Source organism: Buteo buteo, chromosome 20, assembly GCF_964188355.1.
Source record: "Buteo buteo chromosome 20, bButBut1.hap1.1, whole genome shotgun sequence".
Lineage (NCBI taxonomy): Eukaryota > Metazoa > Chordata > Aves > Accipitriformes > Accipitridae > Buteo > Buteo buteo.
Window position 1 is genome coordinate 18,669,946 of NC_134190.1, and position 12,544 is coordinate 18,682,489.

A 12,544-nucleotide genomic window follows, 5' to 3' on the forward strand; every position below is an offset into this window, starting at 1 on the left:
ATCTGTGCTGAATTTTCCTCACTGGATAAAAGATAAAAATAAATGAATCACAGAATCATTTAGGTTGGAAAAGACCTTTAAGATCATCAAGTCCAACCGTTAACCTAGCACTGCCAAGTCCACCACTAAACCATGTCCCTAAGCACCACTTCTACACGTCTTTTAAATACCTCCGGGGATGGTGACTCAACCACTTCCCCAGGCAGCCTGTTCCAATGCTTGACTACCCTTTTGGTGAAGAAATTTTTCCTAATATCCAGTCTAAACCTCCTCTGGCACAACTGGAGGCCATTTCTTCTTGTCCTATCTCTTGTTACTTGGGAGAAGAGACCAACACCCACCTTGCTACACCCTCCTTTCAGGTAGTTGTAGGGAGTGATAAGGTCTCCCCTCAGCCTCCTTTTCACCAGGATAAACAACCCCAGTTCCCTCGGCTGCTCCTTTTTGTTCTCTAGACCATTCACCAGCTTCGTTGCCCTTCTTTGGACACACTCCAGCACCTCAATGCCTTTCTTGTAGTGAGGGGCCCAAAACTGAACACAGTATTCGAGGTGCTGCCTCACCAGTGCTGGGTACAGGGGCACAATCACTTCCCTGCTCCTGCTGGCCACACTATTTCTCATACAAGCCACGATGCTGTTGGCCTTCTTGCCCACCTGGGCACACTGCTGGCCCAACACCCCCAGGTCTTTTTCCACCAACAGGCAGCTTTCCAGCCACTCTTCCCCAAGCCTGTAGCATTGCATGGGGTTGTTGTGACCCAAGTGCAGGACCCAGCACTTGACCTTGTTAAAGCTCATATAGCTGGCCTCAGCCCATCGATCCAGCCTGTCCAGATCCCTCTGTAGAGTATTCCTACCCTCAAGCAGATCAACACTCCTGTCCAACCTGGTGTCATCTGCAAACTTGCTGAGGTTACACTCAATCCCCTCATGCAGATCATTGATAAAGATTTTAAACAGAACTGGCCCCAGTACTGAGCCCTGGGGAACACCACTTGTGACTGGCTGCCAACTGGATTTAACTCCATTCTTTGGGCCCGGCCATCCAGCCAGTTTTTTACCCAGCAAAGAGTACACCCATCCAAGCCATGAGCAGCCAGTTTCTCCAGGAGAATGCTGTGGGAAATGGTATCAAAGTCTTTACTAAAGTCCAGGTAAACTACATCCACAGCCTTTCCCTCATCTACTGAGTGGGTCACCTTGCCATAGAAGGAGATCAGGTCAGTCAAGCAGGACCTGCCTTTCATAAACCCATGTTGACTGAGCCTGGTCACCTGGTTGTCCTATATGTGCCATGTGATGGCACTCAAGATGATCTGCTCCATAACCTTCCTCAGCAATGAGGTCAGACTGACAAGCCTGTAGTTCTCTGGATCCTCCTTCTGGCCCTTCTTGCAGATGGGTGTCACGTTTGCTAACCTGCAGTCAACTGGGACCTCCCCGGTTAGCCAGGACTGCTGATAAATGATTGGAAGTGGCTTGGTGAGCACTTCCACCAGCTCCCTCAGTACCCTTGGGTGGATCCCATCCAGCCCCATAGACTTGTGTGTGTCTAAGTGGTGTAGCAGGTTGCTAACCATTTCCCCTTGGATCATGGGGGCTTCATTCTGCTCCCCATCCCTGTTTTCCTGCTCAGGGTTCTGGATACTCAGAGAACAACCGGTCTTACTATTAAAAACTGAGGCAAAGGCGGCATTAAGTACCTCAGCCTTTTCTTCAGCCTTTGTCACTGTGTTTCCCCCCTCATCTAATAAAGGATGGAGATTCTCCTTAGCCCCCCTTTTGTTGCTAATGTATTTATAGAAACATCTTCTATTGTCTTTTATGGCCAGATTAAGTTCTGGTTGGGCTTTGGCCCTTCTAATTTTCTCCCTGCATGACTTCACAGCATCCTTGTCATCCCCCTGAGTTGCCTGCCCCTTCTTCCAAAGGTCATAAACTCTCTTTTTTTTTTCCCCAAGTTCCAGCCAAAACTCTCTGTTCAGCCAGGCCAGTCTTCTTCCCTGCTGGCTCATCTTTTGGCACACAGGGATGGCCTGCTCCTGCGCCATTAAGATTTCCTTCTTGAAGAATGTCCATCCTTCCTGGACCCCTTTGCCCTTCAGGACTGCCTCCCAAGGGACTCTGTCAACCAGGCTCCTGAACAGGCCAAAGTCTGCCCTCCGGAAGTCCAAGGTGGCAGTTCTGTTAACCTTCCTCCTTCTCTGAGAATCGAAAACTCTATCATTTCATGATTGCTGTGCCCAAGACGGCCTCCAACCATCACATCACCCACAAGTCCTTCTCTGTTCACAAACAAGAGGTCCAGTGGGGCCTCTTCCCTAGTTGTCTCTCTCAGCAGCTGTGTCAGGAGGTTATCTTCCACACACTCCAGGAACCTCCTAGACTGTTTCCTCTCTGCTGTCTTGTATTTCCAGGCATCTGGTAAGTTGAGCCCATGAGAACGAGGGCTAGCGATGGTGAGACTTCTCCCAGCTGCTTGGAGAATATTTCATCTGCCTCTTCATCCTAGTTGGGTGGTCTATAACAGACTCCCACCATAGTATCTGCCTTGTTGGCCTTCCCCCGATTCTTACCCATAAACACTCAACCCTATTATCACCATCATTAAGCTCTAGACAATTAAAACACTCCCTAATATACAGGGCTACCCCACCGCCTCTCCTGCCTTGCCTATCCCTGCTGAAGAGTTTATAGCCATCCATTGCAGCACTCCAGTTGCGTGAGTCATCCCACCATGTTTCTGTGATGGCAACTATATCATTTTTTTCCTGCTGCACAATGGCTTCCAGTTCCTCCTGTTTGTTACCCATGCTGCATGCATTGGTGTAGATGCACTTCAGTTGGACTATTGATCCTGCCACCTTTTTGGAGGGAGAAGCCCCAATTCCTATGTGACTGTTCTTAAGCACTTTTGTGGTTTCTAACACAGCAACAACCCTTGCGTCTCTGCTGCTGCGTGGATCTCCATCCCCTGCCTCCACTGAGATGGCTAGGGTGCTGTGTGCATTAGTACAGGGACATTTCAAATGTGCTCCAGTGTACTCAGCACATGAAGGACCTCACCAGCACACCACGCCTCAAACATTGGCATGCCGCCCCCAAGCTTATCTCTAGTGAGCCTGGTTTTATCCCTTTCCCGCTTCAAATTTAGTTTAAAGCTCTTTCAGCGAGCCCTGCTAACTCCTGTGCAAAGATCCTTTTCCCCCTTTGAGACAGGTGTACCCCATCTGTTGCCAGCAGGCCTGGTGATTGATAGATAATCGCATGATCAACCTCCAAAATTCTGCTGGTGACACCAGTCATGGAGCCAGGTATTGATCTGCTGGCTCTTCCTGTTTCTTCCCTCATCATTCCCTGCAACTGGAAGGACAGAGGAGAACACTACTTGTGCTTCTGATCCCTTAACCAGTCATCCCAAGGCCCTGAAGTCTCTCTTGATTGCCCTTGGGCTTCTTGTTGCAACTTCATCACTGCCTACCTAAAAAAATCAATAACGGATAATAATCTGAGGGCCATACCAGAGTAGGAAGTTTTGTCTTCACGTCTTTAACCTGGGCCCCAGGGAGGCAGCAGACTTCATTAATAAGTGGGTCCGGTCTGCATATTGGGCCTTCTGTTCCCTTCAGAAGGGAGTCTCCTATGTCAATAACCTGTCTTTTTTCCTTACGGAAGCAGCCTTGACACAGGGCATAGACTAACTTAAGCTCGGAGACACCTCCAAGCTAGATGAACCACCATCCTCGTTACTGTTCGATTCCACTTTCAGAGCCTCGTACCTGTCATACAAGGGCACTGGGGAAAGTGGGGCAGTCACAGAGGAGACACGCACTGCTGCGCCGGGCAGGAACTTGTTACCATTGCCCCTTATCCCTTAAGTCACTGTGTTCAGCCAGGCGGAGAGAGGACTGTGACTCCTCCGTATCACGAGTCCTGTCTGCCTGTTGGGCCTGTCCCAGGGAAGGCAGGGTGCGGATCCAGCAGGCTGTCTCTCTCTCAGACTCCCTGATACGCCTCAACCCACTCAGCTCCTCCCGGAGCTCCGTCACCGGAGTTCCTCTCCCCGGGCCTGCAGTTCCCACAGGGGTGCTCCCTGCTGCCGCCCGGTACTGGTGTGAGAGCAGGGCACAGCCTGCAGCCCGGCACCTGGGTGGCAGCGTGTTCCCACCGGAGCTCTGTCTGGGCGGCTGCGTCAGTTTTGGCCGGTGCAGAGCTTAGAGAGGCCATGGCCTTCTGACGGGTGGAAACCATTGCTCCCCAGTTGAGCTGGCAGGGCTTCAGCCCCTTCCTGCGTGCTGCGCCAGACCACACCACGCCATGCCATGCCACGCCACGCCACGCCCTGTTCGCGGATGCTCGCCAGGGGCCTCTTTTATAGGTTGGGTGTGGCCTTGCCCGCCATCGCTCCCAGCCCCGCCCAGGCCCCGCCCAGCGGTGTGGCAGGAGGTGGGTTCTCGCAGCAGGTCTCTCGGCCCCCTGGAGGTTGCCCTGTTTGGGGAACCCCCCTGTGCACCCTGCTGGAGCTCTTCGCTGAGGATCCGGCCGGCACCAGAGCTGCTTGCATCAGGGGAGCTTTTACTGAAAGTCCACTTGATGGTAGTGCTGGTATTTACTTAATGTTGAGTTAAGTTCAGGTAGCCAAGAGCAGTTACATGTGGGTAATCTCTGCAGCCTTTTACCCCTCCCCTTTCTGTGATACGAGTGTGGTCAGTGGGTGTGTGTGGGTCATGCAAAACTGCCCGAGGGGGCATTTGGTCTAAAACCGATAACACTTATTTAACAATAACATTTGCTTAAGATGATCATCAGCCCCCTGAAACACTATCCAGGGAACTGCCAAAGACCTTTTGGGAAAAAGGGAGTCAGCTTGAAGAGCAGTATAAAAGAAGCAGGATAATTTTAACGGGAGAGGAGATAGAAGAGATTGGCAGAGCCGCAGTCAGCGCCCGGTTTGACGCTGCTGGCAGCCGCCCCACGGGCATCGCCCCCTCTGCGTGGGGCTGACGGCACAGCCTCCCCGTGGGGCACCGGGAGCAGCCTGCACCCAGCTGGGGCAGGGAGCAGGGGGTGCAGCAAGCGAGGACCCGCACCTCGGGGGGCGGGGGGGGCACTTGTGGGGTGCCCCCTCACCAGCTTCTGCGTCACCAGGTGGTCGGAAGCAGCAAAGGTGCACACAGAGCCGGAGCGTCCAAATCTGCCACGGGAGGGGCGTGCCGCTGGGGAACCCCCGCTGTTCCTCAGTATAAGGGGGTGTGCTGGTAGACCACACCACCGGGTGGAGGCTGTATGCATGGAACCGTGTGGGACTACAGCTGCTTAGGGTGAGCTATAGACGGGTGTCGAGACATTTTCGCTCTAAAACAATGACACAAAGATCAAAACAGATAAGAATTTGCTGCTGTGTAGATGTGGTTTTAGATGTAAGTAATGTATGTATGCAAGAGCTGGATAGTGCTGAAACCTTTATAATCACAAAGCATTAGTTACTGTTGTAGAGGCAGTGATGAGATTTTTAACCCTGTTGAATATATAGCCTTCTGGACTTTAAATCTGCTACACAGCTGTCTGTGAGAATCTGGACTTGACAAACTAGGTGCTTACTGAGTAAGGAAGGCAAATTAGCTCAGCTGCTACGTCTTATAAATATGCAGTTTGTTTATTTACAACTTAGCAGGAGGTAGTAACAATACTTCACTTCTCAGAGAGGTGGGTAATCTTTAGTCAGCAATTGTGAACTGTAGACTCTAGCATTAGAGCCTTACAAGTACTGTTGTTCCAGGAAGGGTGTTTCAGTGTCCCTGGTTGTGTTGGCTGACTTGTGGTAAACTTATGGGTAAAAGAACAGAGCCAAAACACCTAGAACATACAAATCATGATTTCAATTATGTATTTGATGTAGTACATTATTTTTGTAATCTACATGACACAATGCATAAAAGAATAATCAGAAGGAAGTAAATAAACAGGAACAATAGAAAATTAAATGGTAAGGTTTTGCATAGGCAAATCATGATAGTATGCAATATGAATGAGACTTACAAATAAGTGGTAGCAGTAAATTAAGGAATGTTAGGAAGGTGAGAATGAATTTTACTGTACATATGCTGAAAAAAACCCTTTGTATTATCTAATGTGAAATATGCTTAAAAATACCTTTAAAGTTGACCTTAACTAAAGTCAAAGACTAATCTTACTAAATTTTCAATTAGGTCCAACATATTGATAGTATATTCATGTAAAAGAAAAAAAAGACTAAAGATCAGAACTTCCACAGGTGTTTCTAACTAACCACTGTTCAAGCTAACTGCTTTGTTAAATGCTTTCCACATTGAAATATATGGGGTTCTTCTTCACTTTTTTCTCACCCATCACTCTGTATTTCTTATGATCTGTACAATTATTCTTTTTTTTTTGTTTTTTTTTTGTTCCAGTGTACTCCCTTTAAATGCTTTCAAGCATATAACACTTTTTCTGTTATACTTCAAAGAAGACAATCCTTGATTGGCCAACATACAGCATGGACTAAGGTCATGGAAAACTTCCCATTTGCTTCGGTCGATGCTACTGTGAGTCTTGCACCACAACGAGTAAGTCTCAAAATTTCAAGTTCTGATTTTATTGTTGATTTTGGGGACTGTGCTCCTTCCATCATAACTTTATGATGATGTTTGTGTGTGTGTGTGTGCATGTGTCTCTAACTTCTTAATACTGAACATTATTTGCTTGATACTAGTTTATATAATTCATCTGTGTTGTCACCTTTTTCTAAGAGAACATGTCCTAAGTGGTCCTGCTCCTACCCAGAAACAAACATTTCAAATATTCAGAATTTGTTGGGTTTTACAAGAAACATGCTTGATTTTTTTTATTGGCAACTCATTGTTTTTCTGTTAATATGATGATGCAGTCTGCTTTTATATCTTGGAGTCTACATTTGCCTTGCAAAAGATCTGATAGCTGGTTGTTGAATCAGTATTTTTTCTGGTCGAACTAGGAATGCTAACACCCAAACATGCATGGCTGCAGGCCCAGGAATGCTTTAATTTCTGCTCTTTTTAACATTCCATAGCAACAAGCTAAACATTTTTAAAACACTGATGAAGGAAGATGAGGAAAGTATTTGAGGGTGTTATGTCTCTAAAAGAATATAAAATGAATTATTGAGAGAATCTTGGTGTTGGAGGCATAGAAAACCAGAGAGAAGGTGAATCTCTGTCCTTTGATCAGTCCTGGCAATTGAGCAGTTTGTAAATCATGCCAATGTCATAATTAAGTGCCATGCAGTGGAGTCTTTGGTGCCTTTCAGATTAACTGGTAAATGCTTGAAAAAGGTGAGGAAAATGAAATTTCATAATTTCTGTAGTAGTCTGTGTCTTAGAACAAGCCCAGGTCACTCAGGAATACAGAGTTTGCAGGAAAGCTAACGGCAAGGGCCAACTAACTTGAGTGATCTTCCCATCACACTCTAAAGCACAGCCAGTGTCAAAGACTGAGGTAAACAGTGAAAGTAATATCACTTACCAGCCTGTCCTTTCTTCCCCATAAAGAGCAAAACAACAGAAGGCCTTATGATTCTAGGAGGGAAGGCAGAATAACTGACAAAATACTTTTGACAAAATCTATACAATTAAGTAAATTATTTCAAAATAACTTTACATATTTCTGTAGATCACACTATGTAAGAAATACCCAGACCTCTTCTCTTTACAAAACCAAAACCCATGAAATATATACATTCTAAGAGTTATTTTTATGTATTTCAATTTGGGGAAAAAAAACCCCAAGCAAATGTAAAATTGTTATATATTCAGCTGTGAGATGCTGTCCCAGGAGGTTTCAAGCTTCATGAAGAGATTGAAGCATTTTGAATAAGTCTGAATATCTTAAAAATAATTAAGTTTATATCTTTGTATTTATTTACAGCTTTTCATTATCACTTCATTAACTTAAAAAGCAAACAAAAACCTGAAAAGTGAGAATTTTGTTGTCCATCCTTGTGTAAATGTAGCCTGCTCATGGCTTCTGTACTTAAGTATTATAAACCGCACTTCTGTTTGAAGATGAATGTGGTATCTCTAGTTAATGAATGACATTACATTAATTCAGAAGATAGAAAGCAGTGTTTTTCTACCAATGGCATATATTTCTCTGGAGACAAGATACAGGAAATATGCTTTGACAGTGATGAGAATATGGAATCCACCTTTATTGTAACACGTATTCAGCTTGGCCACTCAGTTCTCATCTTGCCATATTCTTATCTTGTTTTGCTTTTGTTGAACACTTCCAACTTCTCCAGTTTGCAGGAGAATGTGATTTTACTTTCATGCACCTAGACAGATGGATGGATTGTCCAGCTCATAGTTCACAAACGTGTTTCACCATGTCTAGTGCACACAGGCAACTCATGGGGGGTTACAAAAGCGACCCAGCCTTGGATTGCCTTGAGGCCCTGTCTCTCTGCAGAGACGACTCACAGGGAGCTGTGTAGACAGCTTAGCCCTGGGTTGTCCGATAAACCCTAACTAAACAGGGTGGTGGCTGTGCCATTCAAAGAACCAAAACCTGAACTGAGCCTTGAAATCCCTTAACAAATAGTGTGCCCTCAGTCTCAATCCAACCACTATTCAGTAGCCTGAGGAATCAAGGTAAAAGAAAAAGAACTGGAGGGTTTCAGCTTCAGTTTCAAATGACAACCTTGTGTATTCAAACAATCACACACCAGCAAAGGAAAGATAAGGGGAAACTCCACTCAGATGTACATAATCCATTTACGCATATATCATAATCCGCTCAGACATAGTCATACACACCATTCCACAAGTCAGAGGATAAAAACTCTAAGATTCAGGTTGGAAATGGGGGAGTCACTTCTCCAACTCTACAGTTGGCTTGTGAAGGAGACCCTTCCCACCCTTGATTGGGATGCCGGTCGAGGTAGCTTCCCTGGGATTGAAAGCCCTTACCTGGAAGGGTAAGTGAATATTGTTTATGCTATAAGTTTGTAAACACGTGTGTGCTTGTGGTTGTCTGTGAATTTCTTGTGGCTGTAATAGGGTACTACTCTTGCCTATAAAAATTGCAATAGTGCATTCCTCCATTGTATCTGTAAAACTTGCAATAGTGGTGTGTTAAGTCTGTAAGGAAGTTCAAATAAATAATTTGCTTGAACCTTGTGGTTAAGTCTGTGAGTGAAGTTCAAGTCATTTGCTTGAACCTTGCAGTTAAGTCTTTTTCTGCCACAACAGAGCACACAGATGTCATGCAAACAGGAAAATATAGTTTAGATATTCCCAGAGCATGTGTGGTGAATGGATGGCTAATAGAACCCTGAAGTTCTTGATATAAGTTTTAGGAATTCATGCTCACTTAAACTTGGTCTAACACAAAAATGTTGGTCTTTCCTCATGCTTTAGTGAAACTCTAATATCAGAATGCTCTGCTAAGGATTCATCATGAGATTTTTTTTTTTTTTTCCTAAAGTTGCATAGTTCAGCCTCTTTAAAAAGTGGTAGTTGTCCATGTGGCTTATACCAATATCTTCACTCTTTGCAAAACTGAATACAATTTGTGATAGAGGAGCTGACAATTCTTACAAAAATTATCATTGCTACTGATTATTTATGACAAACAATTTTCAACATAATGTCACCAAGGAATCACAGTTGTAGATTGGGGCTGTACTGTAGTAGTCACTGTGAACAAAACCTAGAATAAGAGGACAGTCAAATGTAGAGATAAAGTGATACATACAACTGAATTGACAACATCAGCTCTTTTAATGTTCATCTAGACTGATGTCCTTATCCCACTATAAATGATGATATCTCTCTGATATAACTGAGCAATTGATCTTTGCTTACTGGTTAATTAACTTCATTACTAATGGTAGAGTATTTGATTCTGTTAGAGATGTCAAAGAGTTTAATCATGGCAACTGTATGTATCTTGGGGTTTGGGAGACCAGTCTCTGTGTGGGCCCACTGTGTACCTCTGTCTTAGAGTACAGAGCTTTAAAAAATACTATAACATACAATTAAAATGAAACAGCATTTATCAAAAGAGATTGAAAGTAAGTTGGGGTTTTTTTAATTATTATTATCCTGTTGAAGAGGATGTCTGGTTACTGTGCTCTTCTTCCTAGGTTTTCTGAACTAACAGTTAGCAAATAGCTTCAAATTACAGAAGGGAGAAGGGATTGGAAAGATCTATCCACCATTTATTCACAGGACTTACATGTACTCTGTTGGTGAGTTTGGAATTGTAGAGGCACTAGAAGACATAAAAAATAAGAGAAACTTTATGTTGGTATAGTAGGATTATGGATGTTCAAGGAAATGTTTAGAAATTCCACCTCAGTGTCCCTTTGTAATTTTTCTTTCCCTGGTAGAAAATTTTCAAAAGAACCTAAACAATTTAAATACTTTTCTACAACTGACATATAATAAAAGATGAGAATCTTGTTTACTAAGATTGCTTTAAAATATCTTCCCTAATAATTTTAGCTGGTAGTGTTCAATGGTATTTTCTTGATGCTTGTACATTGCTGGCATGCTTTAAAGATGGCATTTTCAAACTCTGGAATTTTCCTTTCATTAGTTAACACACAGTTTTCTGTATGTAGAGTTTAAAAATCAATAGCAATAATAGCCTGTCTTGAAGCGTGATTTGAAGGTAATGGAGCCCCCATGCAAACTATAGACAAATACATCCTGTGCCATCTTTCCAGATAACTTATAGCCTAGATGATGTTGACAGCATTTGCCCAAAGATATCAGAATGCTGGTCAGAAGCCAATATAGTTAATACATCTAGTTTATTCCACTTTTCAAATTGCATGGGGTAGTGCAGTTTGTCAGATTCTACTGGATAGTTAATAGTAGCAGATCTAGGCTTTTAAAAGTGATGATTCTGTGATTATTAACAAAATAAAAGGGTTCACTAATAAAACATTGTCAGTATTCCACCTGAAGACATGATTTATAAACTTGTGAAAAATGCAACAGCATATAAGAAAATGTGGTGGCTGTATTGTGTGTTCACATATGCATTTCACAAAAAAAAAAATTGGCTGAAAGGAAGTAATTAATTACAGTGTATCTGTGGAGAGTGAATCAATATCAACCTGTCACTCCAACAAGGCAAGACTGCTGTCCTTAAAGTACTAGAAGTCCACAAAATCAAAGGAATCAAAATGTGTCTGTGTTTTATCATGTTATGGTACATTATTCAGTAATGGGTTTACCAGTTAATTAAATATTTCTATGTTGAAAATAAACTGATAATTATTAAGCTTACATTCCTTGACTCTTATACCTGACATTAAACAACTCTCCATCACTGATATATTCAAATCCAGTAAATGATGGATTTAATGTGAACAATAAAATCATTGAATTTAGATCTAGAGGTGTTACTCAGCTCAAAACTCATCAGTATATTTTCAGCTGAAATAAATGAGATAGATTAATTTATTTTATCAAAGTTGGAAAGTATATTCATGTATATGCTGCAGGAGAAGAAACAAAAGTATAAAGAAGTCCTATTTCCACTTGGTTCAGAGAGAAGTGGATGTTCAATGAGTTGGCACAAGCTATATATAAAGACCATAGCAGCACCAGGAACATGAATGCATTTCCTAGCTCACAGTGTGGTTCAAGCTGCATCCCATTGAACTTATTGACCTAAAACTAAGTCAGACAATAAATAAAACACAAACCTAAACCACATTTCAGCTAAAATAAATCTGACTGCAGTTGTTAAACTTCAAGTCTGTTTCAATAATTAATAATAATTAAAAGATTAACTATGCTTTGATTCCAAATGGAACATGCTAAGCCTATTCAGGACACTTAATTTAATGTGTTCACCTAATTTAATCACTATACCAGTGCTGGCACAGACTCAGTCTCCAAGTGTAAGGAATTCAGAAATGAAGAACTGAGTAAGAGTGCTTAATGCATACAGACAAAACTTAATAGCAGGATTTGAGGATTTATTCCAAGATCAAGGTGCTTTCATGCTCAATGTCCTTACCTTAGAGTTGGCAGATTCTGGTTCCATTCTTCCAGAGGTACCTGAACAACGGCATCACACATTTCTGTTAAGCCACATGATTGATATTTGAAGAAGAGTCTTTGAGTCCTCAACTTTCCCTGAGGGGCAGGAAATATTTTTGTGTGAAACATTTAAAAAATCTCCAGGATGATGGCTATGGCATTCACATAAACGTATGATGCCTAGATTTAGTTGAAGATTATGAAAACCACAGCAAAACCAAAGGATAAGTGCCTATCTTCTCAAGCACATATATTAGAGTACAGCATGGTCTGATGGTTGAGGAACTGCCCTACAGGGGATGTATGTGTGTTCAAACCTTCTCAGATGGGAACCAGTCTCCCATATTCTTGGCAAACACAGTAAATAGCAGTCATAAAAGGAAACAAAGCCATCTTAGAATACTTGGGGGGAATTTTGATAAGAAATTAATTATTTTATTTGTGTTTCATAAAACCTGCATAATTTCATTTCAGTTTTACAAA